Raw genomic sequence first — 21,021 nt, 5'->3', positions numbered from 1 at the left:
AATGGCACCCAAAGGAGAATAGCACTTAATTTGAAGTATTTCAGTAAAACACACACTATGTTTTGAACCTACACAATGTTGTAAGTGTTTCTTCTCTTTAATTTTTTTTGGTGTTGCTTATTTTTTACCTAATTGACATGTAGAGGTCATGACAATATCACTTAGATTCTTACTGCATACTTCCCACACTTTCATTAAACTAATTATCTTGAAATGTAATTAGCTAATTACTGAGAAAGGTAGATAATGGTAGTGAATGGAATGTAAGATAAGCATTAATGAACAACAGTATCCAAATATTCCAGTCAGGGAGAAGACATTCAGGGTTGGCTGAGAGACAAGGAATATTCAATAACCTTTTGATCAGTTGCACTTGAATCAGAGTTAACAATGCTACACTGTGTGATTGCAACTGGGTAGAAATCCAAGTCCTCAATCTTTAAAGCCTAACAAAGCTCCTTTACATTTCAGTGATACTGAATGATGTACTAAAGTACCCTAGTGCTGACCAATTGCAATTTGTCAACTGGACTTTGCAGCCTTTCTCTTTTTTGCCTTTTTAGAAAGTATTACATGGAAAAGATTTGTTTTCATTTGTAGCCATTGTCAAAGCAACAGAATTTATTATAATTTATTACAATAAACAGAATTTATTATAATTAAATTACAACATGTTTCTGAAGGGCCAATATTTTAAGCTGTACATTACTCACAATAAGGTAAAGGCATATTTGTTTGAGATTTTTAAAACCTGGTTGAAAATAGATTTTTTTAATTAACTGGCTCTGGACAAGAGCATCTTTCAAGTGAAAATACAATAGACCATCTAATCAGGTAGGTTATTTACTCAGAATAATTGGATCCACGCTGTAGCAAAGTCCTTTAAAATGTGGCCTTGCTGCAGTATTTTTTAGTTATCTGAGTGTGCTGAACTGGCTAGAGCATGGAACCAGTTTAGCACGTATCATGATAAAATCTCTGTAGGAACCAACAGCCTCATCTGAGAAGAGCCACACCAAGATCAAAACCAGCCATGAAACCCCACCTCCTATAATCAATGGATTGGTAATAGGAATAGTGTAACCCCCAAACTCACCATGCAATGTATTTATCATATTACTTCAGAGCAATTCACTTGTCCAAATTCCCATTAGAATGTGAGCTCTTTTAGTAGAGAACAGACTGGTGTTTGCCAAGGGGGAGGGGGTTGGGAGGATGGAGTGGGAGGTTGGGGTTAGTAAGTGTAAGCTTTTATATATAGAATGGATAAACAACAAGGTCCCCCTGTATAGCACAGGGAAATATATCCAATCTCCTGGGATAAACCATAATGGAAAAGAATATGAAAAAAGAATGTATATATATGTATAACAATCACTTTGCTGTACAACAGAAATCAACACAACATTGTAAATCGACTATACTGCAATAAAAAAAAATGACTAAAAGAAAAAGAAAGAAAGTGGGCTCATTGGAGACAGAGGTTAACCTACCTCATCTTTTATCCCCCTGCCTAATACCTAATAAAGCCCTCAATGTTAGTTTATTTAGAATGTAAACAGTGTAGAAGAACACTGACTAATTTAATTCAATATATTATTTATTTATGCTGTACACGGAGCTGACTACAAAAGAAAGAGAAACTATAGGTATCATCCAGGAATGTGGAACCTTCTTGGAAAGGCAAGACAGCCACCCATGAATCATCTACAACTAAAAAAGTTGGCTTGTGAACTTCATGTGTTAGTGAGTGATACAGACAGTGGAGGCTGATGAGGTTCAAAGAAAGGAGGAATCTGTGTGAGTCTGAGTGACCAGCAAGCACAAATACCACAACTATGAAAGGCAAAGAAGAAAAGAGGTCTCATGCAATCCCAGGACAGTTGGGAAATGGTTTGTCTGGAGTGGTTGATTCACAGGGAGAACTAAACAGAGCAAGAGTGAAGTAAGGTTGGAAATACAGGTGAAAAGCCCTGAAGCCATTCTGAGAAGCTGAAAAGTGTCATGGATAAAGCACTGAACTAAATCAGGAGATCTTGTCTAAGTTATCTTGCCTCCTGCTTGCTCTGACATTGAGGAAGGCAGTGGACCCCTCCGGCTTCGGTTTCCGCATGCATAAAGTGAGGGAAGCCGAAAGACCAAAGGTGTTGGCGAGATAGAATCCTGAGAAGTTATGAGCGAGGGAGTGATGTGAGGAATGAAAGATTAGGGCAGGATGAGCCTGGCGGTAACACACAGAAACGGGCCTGCGATGGCCAAGTAAATGTTTGTCATAGAAACCAGTCACCAGAGGATGGAGTGCTGGAACTAGGCGCTAGCAAAGGAAATGGAAATGTAGGGGAAATGTAGAAGGCAGTACCGATCAGACTTGCTGACTTGTAGAAGCGCTGACTCAAAAATCATGCCATTATTTTGAACCAAGGTGATAGATATTAGAGTCTAATTAGAATAAAACTACATTAAGGACAAAGCTACTGTGAGAAAAAATCAAATAAAACTTTGCTTTGGGTCCTGTCCTCCCTAAATACCTTCCCCCCACTGCAGGAATTGCCCTTTAGTTTCATCCTTAAGTTCTATCCCAAGGATCCCTAGAGTGTGAACTTGCTAAGGACCCTCAATATCCACCCCTAGGTCTCCCTGCTCATCTGTGTGCTGCCTCCTGCGGTGATCACCCCTGGCCCTTCTTCCCGAGTGGTTCAGCTTCCCGTACTTACAACGTAATATTTTCAGTCTTTTTTTCTTTTATCAGCTCTCCGTTCTCAAGCTAATAAAATCTGACTGAAAATTAATGCTTTACCAGGAAAAATGGTCATGGTTTGATAATTAACTAGGCATCACCACCACCTCTGAAGCATTGCATTCATTTTCTCTTGCTGTGTAACAAACTACCATGAAAGCAATGGCTTAAAACAATACTCATTTATCAGCTCACAGTTCTATGGGTCAAAAGTCTGGAGAAGACTTGACTGGGTTCTCCGTTCAGGGTCTCACAAAGTTCAAATCAAGAGGTTGGCCACCTTGAGTTCTCATCTGGAATCGCTGAGGGAAATCTCCACTTCCAAGCTCATTCAGGATTCTCCAAGAACTCAAGTCCTTGTGATTATAGGACTGAGGTCCACATTTCCTCGCTGGGTGTCAGCCACAGGTTGTTCTCAGCTCCTAAAGGCCACGCACATTCCAAGCCATGTGGCTTCTTTCATTGTCAAAGCCAGACATGGAGAATCTCCCTTATGTCCAATCTCCCTCTGACTTGCAATTCCTCTGACTTTGTCTCTGACCCCAGGCCCAGATTTAAACGGATCATGTGATTAGCTTAGGCCCACCTGGAAAATCTTTCCTTTTTAAAGTCCATTGTGCCATGTAACGTAACCCTATCATGGGAGTCAGGCTCTCATATTCACAATCCCTGGGATTACACAGGGTATGTGCACTGGAATGGGAGCCACACCTTACATGCAGAATCTAAAACAATGGTACAAATTAACCTATTTACGAAACAAAAACAGAGTCACAGATGTAGAAAAAAACTTATGGTTACTGGGGGGAAGGTAGAGGAGGGATAAATTGGGAGATTGGGATTGACATATACACACTACTATATATAAAATAGGCAACTAATAAGAACCTACTGTATAGCACAGGGAACTCTGTTCAATACTCTATAATGACCTATATGGGAATAGAATCTAAAAAAGAGCGGATATATGTGTATGTATAACTGACTCACTTTGCTGTACAGTAGAAACTAACACAACTATACTCCAATAAAAAAATTTTTTTTAAAAAAGAGAGAGAGAATTCAGCCTACCACTGGTAGGTAATAGACCATTGGATGGGATCCCAAGCTATCTTAGACACTTGCAGATGTTTCATAAAGGTCTGGTATTTCCACGATGTCTATTAATGAGATGATTTAATTCAGTATTTAACAGCATGGGATCTGGGACTTCCCTGGTGGTGCAGTGGTTAAGAATCTGCCTACCAGTGCAGGGGACACAGGTTTGATCTCTGGTCCGGGAAGATCCCACATGCCTTGGAGCAACTAAGCTCGTGTGCCACAGTTACTGTGCCTGTGCTCTAGTACCCGTGAGCCACAACTACTGAGCCCACATGCTGCAACTACTGAAGCCCATGCGCCTAGAGCCCTTGCTCTGAAAGAAGAGAAGCCACCGCAATAAGTCCACGCACCACAACGAAGAGTAGCCCCCACTCGCTGCAACTAGAGAAAGCCCACGCGCAGCAATGAGGACCTAACACAGCCAAAAATAAAATAAGATAAATAAATAAATATTTAGGAAAAGAAAAAGAGCATGGGATCTGTAGTCTGCCACTTCCGGTAGAGTTGGGCTTCTGCCGCTCATTTGAGGTGCGATCTTAATCAAGATCCTTATAGGCCTCCCAAGCTAGCTGCCCCGTCAGCAGTACACAGGGGTAAATAGCTCTTGCCTCATACACAGGTTATGAAGACTAAAAGAAATAGTTCATGTCAAGCTGTAGCACTAATGCACAAATTCCTCGCTCATAAATAGAGGCCTTTTTCTTCTCTTTTTTTCTTTTCTTTTTTTAAATGAGATTCAGAGATTGAACTAATCTTTCCAGAATTACACAGCTACTAAGTGGAGGACCTGGGATTCAGCTTCTAGTCTTTTTGACTTTAGAACCTACACTTGGGCCACCAGGCTAGTGCTACTTGAGGTCCCTTCATAGCCTCCTGCAGCACCTCACAAACACAACAGTTATCCACACGTGGATTGACCGTTGCTTAAAGACGCTGATACAAAAAATGTCATTCAACATAACGAAGGAATAAGTTTCATAGGCTTTAAATACATTCTACTTATGCCTCTTTACTACTAATATCAAGCCTGCTGTGAAATTATTCTCTGAGCATCTGATATTTATTGAATTATTTCATGAATGACTTGGAATGATTACTCTGTAAAGAAGGCAAACATTTTTTTTTCCCCAAATCACCTAGGGATCAAGATATTACTGTTTATGAAGTTCGAAGATGTTATCATTTAACTGGAATATTGTATCTTCAATTAAAGAGTTCTTAATCTTACCAAATACAACTCACTATACCTATATATCTGGAAGCCAGCTCACTTTTACTTAGAAACAAAGCCTGGGACGCTTAATGTTACCATTAGCCCCATTAGTAGGGCTCAAGGCTATTATTCAAAAGGAGACGAAAAGACAACTTCATAGAGAAGTTGTTTAACTCACCTCTCCATCAAGAAATGACTAGGAAAGCAGACTGAAGAAAAACACCAACTAGGATAGGGGAGGCAGTGTCATGCTAAGGGAAAACAGAAGACACATAGATCTTAATTGTTAATGAAACCTAAAATCCTTAAGATGTCTTTGCTATGAAGTGGAAAGAGATCCTTATAAATATCATCACCAACTTTTATTCTTCCCACATTAATTAGACCTTTTGCACTTTGCTTTTAGTACTGTAATATACAATATATTTGGACCCATAAAATAACTTTCTCAGAATTAACAACAAAATAATAAAACCTTAGGTTGATATATCATTTTACTACTTACAAAATATTTTAACTTGCATCATTATTTTAACTTACATTATTATTTAACTTATTCCCGACAAAAGTCCAAGGAAGTGGTCAGAGCATATATTATACCCCTTTTACATCTGGGTAACTGAAGCAACTCACTCAAAGGATCACAGGTAGAAAAAAAAAGGCAGAGCCAACTTCAACTTACCACATTCTTATGCTATTCAATATACTCGCAGTCTCTGACAATTTATTGAGAATTTAATATTATGTTTAAATCATCTGGTTTTGACTGAAGTTAAATATCAAACCATGATAACTTTTCTGGTAAATTATTAGTTTTTCCATTAGATTCTGTAGTTTAAAAATATAGAGTTGGAATGCAACCACATCATGAAGACTGTACTGCTACTGATTCTTTTTAGCCATTTGGAATAGTCATGTTTGATACATTATTCATCTCATATTAAAAACCTATCATCTTGGGACTTCCCTGGTGGCGCAGTGGTTAAGAATCTGCCTGCCATGCCCATCAGCAAATGAATGGATAAAGAAGATGTGGCATATATATACAATGGAATATTACTCAGCTATAAAAAGGGATGAGATGGAGCTATATGTAATGAGGTGGATAGACCTAGAGTCTGTCATACAGAGTGAAGTAAGTCAGAAAGAGAAAGACAAATTTTGTATGCTAACTCACATATACGGAATCTAAAAATGGTACTGATGAACTCAGTGACAAGACAAGAACAAGGACGCAGATGCAGAGAATGGACTGGAGAACTCGAGGTTTGGGGGGGCGGGGGGTGAAGGAGAAGCTGAGACGAAGTGAGAGAGTAGCATAGACATATATATACTACCAGCTGTAAAATAGCCAGTGGGAAGTTGCTATATAATAAAGGGAGTTCAACTCGAGGATGGATGATGCCTTAGAGGACTGGGACGGGGAGGGTGGGGGGGAGTCGAGGGAGGGAGGGAATATGGGGATATGTGTTTAAAAACAGATGATTGAACTTGGTGTACCCCCAAAAAAATAATAAATAAATAAATAAAATTTAAAAAAAAAAAAAAAAAGAATCTGCCTGCCAATGTAGAGCACATGGGTTCAATCCCTGGTCCGGGAAGATCCCACATGCTGTGGAGCAACTAAGCCCGTGGGCCACAACTACTGAGCCTGTGCTCTCGAGCCCTCAATCCGCAACTACCGAGCCCACGTGCCACAACTACCAAAGCCTGAGTGCCTAGAGCCTGTGCTCCACAGCAAGAGAAACCACCACAACGAGAAGCTTGCACACAGCAATGAAGACCCAATGCAGCCAAAAACTAAATAAATAAAAACAAATGAATAAGTAAATAAATAAAAATGATTTTTTTAAAAAGCCTATCATCTGCACCTTTTCCTCCCTTTTCCAACATCTAACATTTATTCTCTTCACTGATAATCTTGCTTCTTATATTTAATAGGAAAAAGTAAAAGTACTCAAAAGAGAGCTTCCAAATGCTCCCAGCTTCAAACCTACCAATCCTACCAATCTTTCTGTACCTTTCTATCCTTGCACATGAGGTGAACTAAGACAACTGTTTCATTTGTGTAGGATCTCAACCCTTTTCACCAAATCAAGGAACACTCCTGGAATTGTCCCCTCACTTTTCTGCATCTTTACCTGTGCCCCCACTAGGGGACCATCCATTAGCAGATACAGTTGTTGCTTTACCTCCCACCTTAAAAGCAAAAGCCTCCCTATCCCCATGTCTGCTTAATTTCCATTTCCTATCTATCTCAATAAATGACAGCTCCATTCTTCCAGTTGCTCTGACTAAAAACCCTGCAGTCTTCCTTAATGCTTCCCTTCCCTCATACCCCATGTAAATTCCCTCAGCAAAGTCTGACAGCTCTAGCTCAAATAGAAACCAAATCTGACCACTTCCCGCTACCCCCAGCCCCACAACCTCGGTCCAAAGACATCCCATCACAAATGAAATCTGAAGTCCTTGTTGGGTTTTACAGGGTCCTTTATTATCTGACACCAGGTTTCCTCTTCAGACACATCTCCAACCACATCTGTTTCTCGAGTTCACTCACTCCAGCCTCCGTGTTCCTGGAACACGCCAAGTCAGCTTCTGCTTCCTCCCCTTTGCATTACCTGTCCTCTGAAAAAAATGTTCTGTCATAAATAAGCCCAGATGCCTCCCCCTCTTCACCTAATTGTGTCTCTTTGGAAAGCCTTCCTCAAACCACCTCGAACATTCTTTGTTACAATCACCTGCCTCATTTTTACATATTATATACTTATTGTTCATTACTATCGTTAGGTATTTTTACCATCTTTTATTTTGTCCTCACTTGTTCACTTATGTATATATTGATTGATTTGCCTGTCTTCACCCCACTGCAATGGAGCTCCATGAAGGCAGGAAGATGTGTCTATTATGCTCGCTGCTTTATCTCTTGTGTGTAGCATAGTTCTTGACATGAAACAAGTATCCCAACATTTGTAAAGTTGATAATGTAAAGGTTTCCCTTTCATCCTTAAATCAGTTGCCCAGCTCTCATTCACACAGTAAACACTGTGTGGTCATGATGCAGCTGGCTCTGTGCCAGATGCTGGGTATATAAGGGTAAATAATGTATATGTGGTTCTTGCCCTTTTGAAATTTAAAGAATGATAGAAGACATAGACAAAGAAATGAACAATGAAAGTCCAATACGTGAGCTATAATATGGGATGGGCAGTGTGCTTTAGGAACATAAAAGGGTAACATCTCTCTAAACATCAATTACTCCTGTAAGATTTGGTAGATGAGAGCTCTGAAGAAAGAGTAAAAACTAAGGGTTGGAAATGGTAAGAGTGGTGATAGATCTGTTTACCATTTGTATGTGGAAAATGGAAAAATTCAAATAAATTGGTTTGGAATACCCCCAAATTTTACTCAGTAGCAAATTTAATCCCCGCATCATTTATCTGATCAAGAAAATTTGTTTTTACTTGGTAATCTCATTTGATACTCCAAATCAAAGACATTCAGATTGTTTTCTAAATATTCAGAAAAAGAAACAACTTACAAATAAGCTATTTTTTAATTGAAGTACAGCTGATTTACAAAGTTGTGTTAGTTTCTGGTGCATAGCAAAGTGATTCAGGGGTGTGTGTGTGTGTGTGTGTGTGTGTATTCTTTTGCAGATTCTTTTCCATTATAGTTTATTACAGGATTTTTTTTAATTTTATTTATTTATTTATTATTTTTTGGGGGGGTACACCAAGTTCAATCATCTGTTTTTATACACATATCCCCATATTCTCTCCCTCCCTCGACTCCCCTCCCACCCTCCCTCGAGTCCCCCCACCCTCCCCATCCCAGTCCTCTAAGGCATCTTCCATCCTTGAGTTGAACTCCCTTTGTTATACAACAACTTTTTTTTATTTTAAATATAGTTCCCTGTGTTATAAGTAGGGTCTTGTTGCTTATCCATTTTATGTATAGTAGTTTGTATCTGCTAATCCCAAACCCCTCCCACTCTCTCCCCCCTTTACCTCTCCCCCACCCTCCCCCACCTTCCCTCCCCTTCAGTAACCGTCAGTTTGTTTTCTATGTCTGTGAGAGTGTTTCTGTTTTGTAAGTTCTTTTGTTTCATTTTTTTAGAGTCCACATATTAGCAATATCGTATGATATTTGTTTTCCTCTGTCTGGCTTACCTCATTTAGTATGAAAATGTCTAGATCCATCCAGGTTGCTACAAGTGGCATTAACAAATACAATATTCTCTTTTTTCTTTGAATCAAATCACATCATACACTACCAAATCCATTTAGTTTGAAAGATAGTTACTAAGTAAATGTCATTTGCATAAAGGTAAAATAAGTCAGGATGCCTTCCCCCCAGGAGTGTAGAGAAGATAAGATTTGTATGCAAATAATTAAAATACAGAACAATATGAATTTAAAAAGTACCTTAAGAGTGGTTGAGAATGCTTTGAAAGTGGAGAAGACAAAGATAAGAGATAATTTGATTGGCTGAATGAGTTTACCACTTATGCAAATAGAAAAAGATCTAATTACTAAAGCCTTCAGTAATATAGACTTTTTTAAGTTCCTAGAAGTCACTGGAGACTCAAGGCAAAAAATATTCTTCAAATAAGAAAGTCAAGAATGTAAAAAAAAATTAAGGAAAAGATGATATCAGTAGTTTGTCTCATCTCTTCTGAGACTGAAGGTAGAATTTCAATGAGGATAAAGAATAAATATGTCATCTCGTTTATATTTTAAGCTAAAATGAAGAGTAGGTTATTAATTTTTACCTATAAATATCAGAGATAAAGTCCCAGGTTATGTGGACATTCTCACATGAGAAACCAGAGCCATCTCATTTGTCACTTGTACATTTTCCAACAAAATGTATGCAGAATAATCAAAAAAGTTAAATGAAAGTAAACTTTCCTGATAGATTCTTTACACTTGTCCAGCATGTTTTAGAACTCAATTCCTCTATTATCTTTCCTTATCACATAGTAACATGAAAATCAGAAGCCTAGCAGTATTTAGTAAAATAGAACTTTCATAGCATTATATATAATTTCTTGGAAGATTTTAGTAGTAAAATATTCTTCATTTCCAGAAACAGTTATATGAAAATTGTTCTAGCAGATCTTAGGCTGATTCCTTATAACATAGTGCCATCTAGAGATTAAAGCTGATGTTGCTACAAGCTACATTAACCACAACTAGCTTCTAAATGACATTACATTTTATAGCTAATAAGTTCGGTAGGGTACATCTATATGGCATACATTTGAAATAAATTAATGAGTCCATACACGAACGAACTTATGTCTAGTATGTTGACATCTGATGATTGCACTGAGTGGCCTTTCCTGTAGGTAGTATTCTATTCATTCATGTGCTAATACATCTAATATGTCTCAGTGACACACTGTAGCACTGAGGAAACTTACATGGAAGTACAAGAATATGCATTTGATTAGATTTTGTAAGTAAACATAATTGAATTTCTTCAAAGGAGCAAGACAGTTTTACCATAAATATGAAATTTTATTAAATATTCAATACTTCCTATGGGTAAGGCATTGTATTGTACTTATTATGTGATAAGTTTCCTGAGACTGCTATAACAAATTACCACACACTTGATGACTTAAAATAACAGAAATGTATTCTATCATAGTCTAAAGGCTAGAAGTCTGAAATCAAGGTGTAGGAAGGCTGCATTCCATCTGGAAGCTCTAGGAGGGAATCCTTCCTTGACTCCAAGCTTCTGGTAGGTGTCAGCATTCCTTGGGTTCCTTGGCTTGTGGCCACATCACTACAATTTCTGCCTTCATCTTACCATCACCTTCTCCTTTGTGTGTCTTGCTATGGCCTCCTCACTCCAATCTCTCCAATCTCTGCTTCTGTGTTCTGTCTCTGTGTCTCCTCTCTGTGTGTTTCTCCTGTGTGTCTATTATAAGCACAATACTCATTGGATTTAGGGCTCATTTGGACAACCTAGGATGATACCCTCATCTCAAGACTTTTAACTACATCTGCAAAGACCCTTTTTCCAAATAGGGCAACATTCATACATTCCAGATATTTGATGTATTTTGGGGGGAGGTGGGCATCATTCAACCCATTATCCTATGTCTTTTAAAAGTGAGGAAGGCAGGTGGAAAGGTAAATGGCTTCCACTTCAAGAAGCTTGTAACATAATCAGAAAAAGACTTGTGTGCATAGGTAAACAATCACCCAGATCAGGGGCTCTCAATCTTGGCAATATTGACATTCGGGACTAGATAACTGTTTGTTGTGGGGAGACTGTCCAATGCTTTCAAGTGTTTAGCATTTCCAACCTCTACCCATGAGATGCCAGCAGCACCCACCTCTTAGTCATGACTACTATAAATGTCTCCAGATATTAGTAACTAACCCATGGCAGGTGAAACTGCCTCTGGTTAAGAACAAGTCATCTAGGCAATTCCCTGGCAGTTCAGCGGTTAGGACTCGGCACTTTCACTGCTGGTGCCAAGGTTTGGATCCCTGGTTGGGGAACTAAGTTCCGCAAGCTGCGCACTGCCAAATAAAAATTAATTAATTTTTTAAAAAAAGGAAGAAAAAGTCATCTAGGTTATCAAGGAGTGACATCAGCAATATGGCAGAAGAAGACATCCCTAACCTGTATCCCTGCCTCAGCAACAACAGTTTGGCATCCATCCTTCGTGAGAGCATTGGAATCCAGGTAGGAGACTGTGAAACCCCAGTGCAGTCCAAGACTGAGGAGAGCTGTTTTGAGAGGCAAGCACACAACCAGATGGCTGACTCACCAACCTCAGTCTGGGCTGCAGAGGTGGAAACAGCTTCGGAGGGACCCAGGAGAAGTCCTGCCCACCCATGCATCAAGTAACAGTTGTACAGACCTTGGTCCCAGCTTTGGACCCCAAAGTGACCTGTGAGCCAGCCCCAGCTTCCCTCCGCCACAGTCCGAGAGCCCCTGGAGGCAAGCTCGCCAAATGTAGCCAAAGTGTAGATTCTAAAAGGGATCTGTACTTCCAGGCCATCCCAGCCATAGATTGAACAGTCCTGCTCTCACAGAGACCCTTCAGGAGACACACTCTTATGTCCTTGGTGCCAGATACAGACCCGGAAACAGCTCCATACCCCCTGACGACTTGGTTACAGCCCTGTTTGGCTTGGTCCTGTCGCCAGCACCAGACGCCAGGGGACCAGCGAGCAGTCACGCCCACCTATGCATTGGGTAATAGGCATTTCAGAGATGGGTCCCAGCTGTGGATGCTAAAGTGACCTGTGAACCAGCTCCTGCCCCTCTTGGCCATGGTATGGGAGTACCTGGAGGTCAGCCTGGCAAACTCTATCAGACTGAGGACTCTCAAAGGCCCAGGAACTGGGCTCCCATCCCAGCCGCAGTATATGAACAGTTGCTGGTGCAGCGGCTGTGGAGGAGACACTTCCGTCTGCACCCCTGGAGATCCTGAAAGGGTCCTATACTTGGCTCAAGCCCTCTAACAGCCATTGTCTGCCAGTAGTCCTGAGGGTCCCAGGTCCTAGCAGAAGACACTTCCATCTGCACTCCCAGAGATCCTGAAGGACCATCCAACTCCAACACAGCCACAGTCCAGCAGACCTACCACCCTAGGAACCCAGTAGAAGACGCTCTTGTGTGCGTTCCCAGAGATTCCGAAAGGGCCCTATACCGGGCTCCAGCCCCTACCAGCCATACTCCACAAGCAGTTCTGTAAGCACAAGGACCAGGCAGGAGACAGCACATCTGCACCCCAGGAAATCCTGAAAGGGCCACATACTCAGCTCTAGCCCCTCCAGCTGCAAAGAGACCAGTCCAACCCATCCAGGGACCTGGTGAAAGGCACTTCCATCCATGCGTCCAGAGCCAGGTATGCAGACCTCAATCTGGTTTATTGCTTTTTTAAAAACAATTTTTTTTGGCAGAGGTAGACAATGTAGCAAAATGTCACGTTATTTCTTTTAGTATGACACCCAAAACATAAGCAACAAAAGCAAAAAATAAACAAGTGGATCTATATCAAATGAAAAAGCTTCTGTATAACCAAAGAAAAAATCAACAGAATGAAGAGGCAACCTAGAGAATGAGAGAAAATATTTGCAACGTATATATCAGCTTAGGGGTTAATATTCAAAATATATGTAAAACTCATACCACTCAATAGCAATAAAACAAATAATCTGATGAAAAATAGGCAGAGGACCTGAACAGACATTTTTCCAGAGAAGATATACAAATGGTCAACAGTTTGGGTGTATATCCGAAGGAAATGAAGTCCCTATCTTGAAGATATATCTGTACCCCCATGTTCATTGAAGCATTACTCACAGTTGCCAAGATATGGAAACAACCTCACTGTTCTTTCCTCAGTGGATGAATGGATAAGGTAAATGTGGTATATAAATAAAATGAAATATTATTCAGACATGAGAAAAATGAAATCCTACCATTTGCAACAACATGGATGGAACTTGAGGGCATTATGCTAAGTGAATTAAGTCAGACAGAGAAACACAAATACTGTATGCTCTCACTTGCATTTAGAATCTAAAAAAAAAAAAAAGCAAATTCATAGAAACATAGTAGAATGGTGATACGGTGATTGCCAGGGCTGGGGGTTGGATGAAATGGAGAGAAGTCAAAGGGTATAGACTTCCAGTTATCAGATGGATAAGTTCTCGGGCCTATTATTCAGCATGGTGACTGTAGTTAACAATTATGTATTATTAACTGCAAAGCTGCTAAGGGAGTAGATCTTAAATATTCTCACCCCCCCACCCCACCCCCCACACACAAAGTGTAATTATGTGAGGAGATGGATGTCTTACCTAACCTTAGTGTTCTCAACCTTACTAAATCATTTTGCAATACATACATGTATGAAATCATCACATTGTACACCTTAAACTTATGTAATGTTATATGTTAGTTTTCTCTCAATAAAGCTGTGGAGGGGGAAGGAGCAATCTTCTACATTATCATAAACAAATCTTATGGCAAAGAAGTTCAGAGGAGGAGGAAACCAAAATGGACTCAGATGGTTAAAGAAGGTTTCATGGAGGAAATAAGAAGTCATTAGATGAAAACATGGCGCTTGGAATGGCGGAGGGGGGGCCATGAAAAGCGTTACTGGCTAAATGCCCTCTTACTGAGGAGCACTGCAAGCTTGTGAAGCCCAAGAACCATACCTTACTCATCTTTATGTGCCAACGTCCCAGCACACTACCTGGCACAGAGTGACTCGCAGAAATGTCTGTTGAATGAGTCCATGAGGTTAGACTGATAGACTGGAGTCAGAAGTGAAGGGTCTTAGATAACAGACATGGTAATTTTAAATTTATTTTGTTAGTTAAGGGGAAATCTTGAAGGACTTTGAGTAGGAAAGATAAACCACATAAAGAAAGCAGTGGTATATAAAAAATACTGAAGAGACCAGAAGCACGATCAAGAAAGATCAGCTAAGAAATTATTAAAACAGTCTTGCTGTGAAGTAATGAGTTCTGGGACCAAGATAATGACAGTGGGGATTAAAATGAGGTATCAATGACAAGAAGAAATAATTGTCAGTTTCTTATTATCAGATTTGGAGAAGATGGAGAAAAAAGGCATAAAGGAAAAATTTCAAGTCAGGCTGACTAAGAGGGTAGTTTGTTCATTTGAGAAAATTTTTAAAGTCCGGAGAGGGAGAAAGATGATGAGCTTGAGAAGAGCAGCTGTTCGTGGAGGTGCAGGACAGATCATTTTTTATTTCAGGATAACCTTCAAAAAAGTGATTTTAGTTGAGAATGCGGCTAAATACATATGAGATAATTTGTGATCCATTTTAGGACTTGCTAGATATTATTCTCATAGAAATTCATAAGACATTTTGGGTCACTAAAAAAAGTTCTTTTTGCAAAGATTTTGGAGGTAGTTTGTCTGAACTCAAAATCATGAATTCTATTTCCATTCAATGACTCTCACCATGGACTGAAAGGTAGGCAATTCCAGATCACTGCATATTCACACTCTAACATGCCAGCCACTATTTCCCCTGGATACACTGATGTTCGGGACCAAAAAATCTTCAAAGCAACAGCTGTTGTTTAGCATGGCAAACAAGTTTTTTTAAAAAAAAAAAATTTATGTCATGGAAAAGAGAGAGAAAACATGAAGTATTTTTTAAATCCATATTAAACAACTGGATTTTTTTAATTGTTGTCAACAGGTTACACAAACTGATTAACAACTTGCAAAAGTAATCATATACTTACTTAAGTTATTTTTAAATTTTCTATTCTGTAATTTGTAGGTGGCAATCCTTTACGAGCATTTTAATATTGAAAGTTATCATATTTTTTGAGAGTGGAACGTTATACACTTAAGAAAATAATTTCATTAAAAAATAATCACTAGGCTAGGAATTAGTGAATGAAGGACAGAGGCAACTCAAACGCCATATCTGCCCTTAACAAAAAGGGGGTTTTCATCCACTATGTAAGTAGATTACATAATTACTTTATTATCTGTGTAGGAACAATTTTACAATCATTATTTGGTGTTCCTAGAATTAATATGTGAATATGTACACACTGAATTGTGGTGTTCAGTTTTGGAGAATAATTAAAAACAAGAATCAGCTATCAAAATCAGAACTAAAGCCATCAATTTGGTTGGACTTTATGATTAATTGGCCTTCTGTTTATTTTTGCTAAAATCGGACTCATAGCAATATGAAATAAGATGAGAAATAAGGTTGACTCAAAATTTTACATTTAAATCCAAAAATATATATATAAAAGCGTTAAAAAAAATAAGATTTCAGTGTTTCTTATAAACTCTCCTTAGTTGCATGACAGAGACTTTCCCTCAAGAACCATTCTTTTATCCAATTATTAAATTAATTAGCAAATAAGCAAAAAAAAATTGTCATTATTCTCTCCATCCTATTTTAGAATTTATCCGAATTTCAAGCATCATGAATGGACCCCATTTCTAATGACAGGCTTCACTGGGAACTCAAATATGTACAAGACAGGAAAGATAGGCAGCCCTTGGGGTCTCGCAGCGCTTTTGTTAATGGTTACTGGAGGCTTGCGTTTTGTTTCAAGCCCCCTGGATTTTATGTCCTAGAGCATTCCTCCACGGTTAGATTTGGGTGGGGAGAGGGCACCACAATAACCTGGGTTATTGTGAACTCAGTTAGGTTCTCAGGCAGACTAATTTTACAAAGAAATACCAGATCATGGAAATCTAGAAGCTGATTCCCTTAAAACCACTCAGTGCGAGTACTCTTTTCAGGCTCAGGACGACTGGTATAAATCAGGCCAGGTGTAAGGGAAGATGCTGGCACTGCTTGGCGGGGGAGGACTCCAGTAACCTAGAGAGCACCAAAGGCCAGACCTAAGGAATGCTGACGGCTATTGCCTTTGGGAACTGCGGCTATGTTGGCTTATCTTCTAATTTCAAAGATTCAGAAATCCTAATTTTTATGTCAAGTAACCTGATTTTAAAATATTAAAAACCTTTAAAAAACATATTATGGGAATTCGCTGGTGGGCCAGTGGTTAGGACTCCATGCCCTCACTGAGAAGGGCCTGGGTTCAATCCCTGGTTGGGGAACTAAAATCCCACAAGCTCCATAATGTGGCCCCAAAAAAAAGGGGGAAAAAACAACAACAAAAATATATTATGCGCCCCAAACAGAACACGACTGCTACTGAGGAGGCCCAGTTTATGCTTTCTGCCATTGATTGCCTTGTTGTTGTTCTTTTCTGCTTAAAATGAAAAAGCTTTTATTTCAAAGGTTTTAGATATAACAATTATAACTCCATATAACAGAAGTTTATATCACCTCGATGAAAACAGTTTAATTTTTTGTAGGTCAATCATAAAAGGAATTAATGGAAATTCTGAATAAATCTTGGTAGTTGTCATTGAGGACATTCATTCATTCATTCAGCAGACATTTACTGAATGTCTATTGTTTGCAGATACATTTTAGTTATCCTCACTATACAAATAAGAAAAACATACTTTCAATTTAATATGAAGACAAAGCTTGCAAATAAGTAACAGTGATATAAGTGTATGTACCTTATGAATTAGAACGACATTTTAAAAGCAGGAGTGTGGACTCAGAGAAATATATGATTCTCTCAACCAGTATATATTATTCATTAAAAGTTTCTTTGCAAAGAAAATTAACTTCTGCTCTAAAAATGGATGTTTTGCATCTCCAACAATGTTAGATTATGAACACTAAATATTTATGTACAGTGTTTAGACAAAGAACACTAACAGCAAGATAAAACAATTGCTATGGGTCTTGAAAATATTAAAAATTTTTCTGACATATATTTTTTAAGTTATAGAAATAAACTTTTTATATCCAGTAGAAAATCTAACATTTCCTAAACACTAAAATATGAGTATGTGTACTCTTTCATAAAAACCATGCGAATAAAAGACAATGTAACATGTATAAAATTTCCATTACCTTTCAAGTTGCAGGCACCCCAAAGTGAGAAAAAGAAAAATAATCTCAAGCTTCCAATTCTGCAGGGAGAAAGAAAAAAATTGACAGTTTTGATCCTTTTATTTAAGACTATATGCAATAATGCTAAAGAGCAAGGAGTTTATGAACAGGTTTTTTATAATCAGGCTGTGTTTTAATCTAGGGTCTAATTCTTAAGAGTTATCTTATCAAAGGGTTAGGTTTTGAAGTCAGTGAATAAGATGAAAATAAGGTACACAAAATTTACCTTTGAAAACTCTTTGAGAATTGGTCCCCATCGGAAAACAAGATGCCATCTCTTAATAAGTCACAATCACCAGTTTTCTTTCTGCCTTCTTTCTTCCATTAAGTAAGTACCCAATAAATTAGCTGGTGTGTGTTTAAGGATCACATTGTACAACATAAGGAAACTCTAGGTTCTTGCTAGTGTTAAGTGGACTAGCAGGTGGGATCATTCATATTATTTAAATTGTCATTTTGCTTCCCATCTTGCTCCCTACAAGTGTTAGTGAGTTCACATAAGATTATTCATTATGTATATATAATGTGATGCCATTGTAAATATTGATAAGTTTCAATATTAATAAAACAATGAAAATACCTCTTTCTCAGAGGTACTGAGAGGATTATATGAGACTATACATAAAGTACTTAGGGCAGTGCCTGTCACATGGTAAGCACGTAATAAATTACAGAATCATTTGTTTCGTCCAGCAAATTTATGAACAAAGTATTTCCTTTCAACTTTGAAGGTAGGAGCAAAAGTATTCCCAGCCCCCAAACATGGACAATGCTCTTTTCTTAAGGAAATAATATGATCCATCTTATGCTTTAGAAGGATGTCCTAGTATAGTCTCTGTTGGCCTCTCCAGATCTACTCTTTTCCTTTTCCACACTGCTCTGTGCCTTGGAAGGCCAACCTTTATTGACTACATCTACTGGGCTTCCTGACTTTTAGTTTGGGTTTGACCAATGAAGTCATGGGCAGGAGACTGAAGGGAAGAGAATATGAAGTCAGTATCTGCTTCCCTGTTCCCCTCCAGGCCGTGGACCAGCAATATCTGTGTTTCTCTATCAAAGGCCATAGCTCTTGTTACCTGGCTTCCTACCACTAGAACTCTCTCCCTTGCTCTTGCTTTTGAGAGGTGCTTCTTTCCCTGGCCACTGTAGGGAACTGCTCTCCTTTGTCGCATGGAGGATAGATTGGAAGGAAAGAAGATGGGAAGCAGAGAGATTACTTAGGATGTACTTGTGGAGGTGAAATTATGAGGATCTGACAAAAGCTGTAGATGGTGGGCCAGAGAAAACAGGACAGAAATAAGATGCATTTAGAATATATCTAGTATAGGATAGAAAAGAAATTGTAACTCATTGGATGAAAGAGCAAGGGAAAGAGTAATTCCAGGAGGACTCTCAAGCGTCTTGCTTCAGCAAACGGATGAAGAGTAATGCCATTCACAGAGACAGGAGGTGATACCACCTGATCTGCTTTTTTTTTTCCTGATTTCTATTATCATTCATTTGGAAACTGATCATTTGTTTCTTTGAGGTACCTCATATTTTACTTATCACTTACTATGACCTCACCTAGTCTCCTTTTATGAGACTGTGAAAACTATTTGGGTACACGATTTAATTTTTGAGTAGTCAAAATTTTAGAGCACTATATTTTAATTAAAAAAAATTTTAAACAGCTCTATTGAGATAAAATTGACATAAAGTAAACTGTATTTTTTAAGCGTGCAAGGTGATAAGCTTTGACACATGTATACCTGCGAAACCATCACCACAAATAAGATAATTAACATATGCACGACCACTCAAAGTTTCCTGTTGGGCTTTTGTAATCCCTCCTTCACACACCCCTTCCCACATCCCACCCTACTCCAGGCAACAATTATCTGCTTTCTGTCACTGTAAAGTAGGATGTATTTTCTGGAAATCTATATAAGCTTTATATATTTATATTTACAAATAAAAATGTATTTATGGTTTATACAAATAGTACATGTGTTTTTTTCCTGGTTTCTTTCACTCAGCCTAAGTATTTTGAGATGCATTCATACTGTGGTGTGTATTCCCTTAGTGTGTGTAGTGTTTCTTGGTATGAATATACCATGATTATTTATCTTTTCACCTGTTTATAGACATTGGTGTTGTCTCCAGGATTTTTTCTTACATGGATATATCAATTTAACGAAAGTGATTATATTTCTGCATAAACCCCTAATCCTGCCACAAAAATTAGCAAATGCATATACCCTGAGAATCTAAAAATCAAAAGATAACAAATAAAACCAAGCCTCCAAAAAAGCTGTTATTACTTTGTGTTTTTATGATTTCTGTTTTTAAGCAAATTGAATTTGTGTATACCCAGCACTAAGGGCCATTCTAAATGAAAACTGAAAAATATGCATGCCATCAGCCACTTGCCTTAAGGACACAATGAACTAAATTTAAAAAAATATCCTGATGGTGCTTTATATCGGTTTTATTCCTATATCTAGCATTATATACACACAGAGTCCTATCCTTAATAGAAAATTCATTACATTCTTTTAATCCAGTGGCAAGAAAAGAGTGGACGAAAACATAAGGATGTCATGAAAACACAAAGAAAGTAACAATGAAAAATGTGTTTAATCAAATTGTAGGTTTTGTAAATTTTTGTGGGTCTAAAGATTGAGAAATCATTTCAATACTAATATTGAATTTCAATGTAACTTTGCAATATACTGAACCTCAATGTCTAGACTGCTCTTGATTTTCCTGAACTTCTTATTTAGGTCTCCAACTCTTGTTGCTATAATAGTTATCTGTAGATTATTCTACAAAGAATCATATATCTGGGGAAAGTCATATTTGTCTTAAGCATTTTCTTCTGTATGGTTTTCAGAGTGATTTTCATCTGTTCCTGGAGGGGAATGAAAAACAGTCATTCCTCCAACAGGAAGCCTGGAGAAACATCCAGCTCAGCTCTGTGGTCGTGCACAGCTTCCTGTTACATTCCAGGAATTGCTCTTGGGTATAAACAATCATCTTCCAGGGACAGGCCTTGGGTATCACTCTAAACTTGTAGAGCATAGTCTGCCTATAGCTGTTAAATTCATGAAACAGGAGAAAGTCTCCATTTGTTGAATATGTCAAACTCTTGTCAAGCTCATTCTGGTAAGAATAACTTTTAGGAAAGCAGAATGCATTACTGGTTGGAGTTATGCATCTTTTCCCCCCAATAAAGCACTTTTTGATTGATTGTTTCACCATATTGAGAAACATGTTTGAAAGAGGAATTTCTGCACTGGTTTTATGCTTTCTAGCAACTGCCAACAATAAACATAATAAACAAGTACCTGCCTATAAAAATGTCCACAGCATCATTAGAATATGAGAATATTTAATTTGAGAAATCACCCAAAAATGAAACATAACTTTGTGAGCAATATATATAGTGTTAATCAGGACTTA

This window comes from Hippopotamus amphibius, chromosome 14 (genome assembly GCF_030028045.1).
Source record: "Hippopotamus amphibius kiboko isolate mHipAmp2 chromosome 14, mHipAmp2.hap2, whole genome shotgun sequence".
In the NCBI taxonomy this organism is placed as follows: Eukaryota; Metazoa; Chordata; class Mammalia; order Artiodactyla; family Hippopotamidae; genus Hippopotamus; species Hippopotamus amphibius.
The sequence above is the reverse complement of the archived record's forward strand: the minus strand, read 5'-3'. Positions refer to the sequence as shown.